We start from the raw sequence: 2,548 nt of genomic DNA on the forward strand, positions 1-2,548 counted from the left end.
AAGGCTCAGGGGTCCAGGATTATCTTCTGTGTCTGTGTAATTGGTTTCCCTTTTCTTTGTTGAAGAGGGTCTGTGCAGTCTTTCTGCCTAGTCCGCCATCTTGCCAGAACCCGAGGACCCTTGTTTTGATGTAGGAGGGGCCCACACGTGCTTTCCAGATTTGTTTGCAATTTTGAATTGTAATGTTTTTGGCTGAAGACACTAACTGAAGTCAGAAGACAGGTATTCAGAGGGTTTTCAGGTGTCTCTTGGGTGAACTTGGGGCAGTGGTGTCAAAGGGCGTGCTTGGGTTCCACTGAACTTCATCTCCAGGGCTGGCTGAGCCATAGGAGCCCCCTGCCTTCCTGTCCGTGGCCATTACTATGAGCTCCGGGTTGGTGTGAGGTGCTGAGCTCAACCCTACTCTCCATAAACAGGAGAATGGGGATGTTTTGTTGACAGGTCCTCATGAAGGGGGATCTCTCAGGCCTGGTGGTCTCTTGATTGTCCTCACCAGAGTGGCAGCCTTTATGTTTCCACCAAGCACAGTGAGTGGTGACTGCAAGACTGTCATTTCTATAAGTGCAAAATTGATGTGTCTGCAGCCCTTCCCTGTGGGCCAGGAAACCATGAACCCAGTGCTCTGAGCTGGACATACCTGTAACAATGCGGCCATATGCAGGGGTCTCCTTCTCTCTGTGTAGTCCCCTGTCCATCCCTTATGTCAGTTGTCTCCCTTACCCTGTCTTTCTCACACTGTCTCCCTTACACTCTCTGTCTCCCTCACACTGTTCTTCCTCACACTGTGTTCTTCACAGTCTGTCTTCCTCACACCCTCTGTCTCAATGGTAGTTAATGTTGTGTGTCAACTTGGCTGGGCCTGGTTGAGTGGCTGGACAGCTGGTGGTAGTTATTCCCCATGATGAGACTGGCAATCAGCTCCATGGTGGGATCTACCACAAGCAGCTGAGTAGCTGCCTTAGGGATGTGGTCTGTTTCCTGTATATAAGGACAAGCCTTGGGGAGTAGTCTGTAGCTTATGGCATGCTTGAACCCTGCATGTAGCCATGTTCAGCTCTGCTGACCTTGGGACTTTTGACGGATTTGAATTAATGGCCTGCCATGTGGTTTGGTAACATTGGGACTGTGCTTTTCACTTGTCAACCTCAGTGAAGAAAAGCCTCCAGCTTCAGTGGGCCGGGAGCAGGAGGCAGAGCTGAAGCCCAGGGTTAAGGGTCTTTCACCCAGCCCCTAGAGCCTGGCACTTTGAACTTGGACTTAAAGCCTCCAAAATTATAAGAATAAACCCCTTTGTTAAGGCCATCCCATTTGTGGTATATTCTTGTCAGAGCTGCATTAGGCAACCAGAAGAGTGTCCCTCACCCTCTGTCTCCCTCATGCCATGTTCTTCCTCACAATGTCTTCACACAGTCTGTCTTCCTCACACTCTCTCTCTCCCTCACATCTCCCTTCTCCCTCACACTAGGTGTCTCCCTCAGACCGTGTTCACCCTCACACTGTCTTCTTCACAGTCTGTCTTCCTCACACCCTCTGCCTCCCTCACCCTCTGTCTCCTTCACACCAGGTGTCTCCCTCACACCGTGTTCCTCCTTACACTGTCTTCTGCACAGTCCGTCTCTCTCACAATGTATTCTTCCTCATGCTGTCTTCTTCATACCTGATATCTGCCTCACCATCTGTCTTGCTCACACTGTGCTCTTCCTCACAGCATCTGACACAATCTGTGAGCTCCTGTTGAAGTGACCCCCACAGCAGCTGGGTGCTCACAGAATGCCATGGGACATTCCTCCTTCCGTGTGTGAACAATGCCGAATCAACAGCCCTCCGTGTACTCGTGGGTGTGTGAATGGGCCACTTCCGTAAAGCTGCTAATAAAGAGATGGACTGACTGTCTACAGGAAACTCCATCAAATACTATACACTCGTTGAGAAGCAGCAGTGGGTAATGTGCCTTTCTGTAGCTAAGGGCAGCATCACCTCCCCCACCCCGCATGCCTCCTGCCCACCATGCTGCCACCAGCTGAGTGAGGGCTGGCGAGAGTGTGCGTGGTCCCTGCAGCACCACAGGGTGCACCCACATGATCATATCACATGTGCTGGGCTCTCGTGTTCAGCCAGTTGGCAGAATCTGTCAGACTGAAGGAAGGAATCCTTCAAGGCAGAAAACATGCAGGGATAACAGATGCTCTGAGCTGACCAACAAGATTGGGCATTTCAGCATCCCAGGCTCTGAGCTGACCAATCAGATATAACATTTCAGCATCCTGGGGTGATGCTACCAAAAGCTTGGAGGTTTGAATCCACCCAGAGGAAACTTGGAAGAAAGGGCTGCCAACCAACTTCTGAAAAATCAGCACAGCTCTTCCCCGTGGAGCACTGTCCTGCCCTGTGGAGCACGGGGCTGCCCTGTGGAGCATGGTTGTGCCCCGAGGAGCACGGTTCTGTCCCGTGGAGCATGGTGCTGCCCCATGGAGCATGGTCCTGCCCCGTGGAGCACGGTCCTGCCCCGTGGAGCACGGTTCTGTCCCGTGGAGCACGGTGCTGCCCC

At 52.2% G+C, this 2,548-nt stretch overlaps 1 protein-coding gene across 1 annotated transcript in view; it reads right to left on the reverse strand.

The window, feature by feature from the left end:
• CNTNAP2 (contactin associated protein 2) overlaps positions 1 to 2,548 on the reverse strand; it is a gene marked incomplete at its 5' end in the record, with an annotated part of 1,317,366 nt that overhangs the window by 156,360 nt on the left and 1,158,458 nt on the right. The gene's annotated exons all lie outside the window — the stretch shown is intronic.

The sequence above is a fragment of the Orycteropus afer genome, unplaced genomic scaffold, assembly GCF_000298275.1.
Source record: "Orycteropus afer afer isolate SDZICR_OR568_19922 unplaced genomic scaffold, OryAfe1.0 scaffold00556, whole genome shotgun sequence".
In the NCBI taxonomy this organism is placed as follows: Eukaryota; Metazoa; Chordata; class Mammalia; order Tubulidentata; family Orycteropodidae; genus Orycteropus; species Orycteropus afer.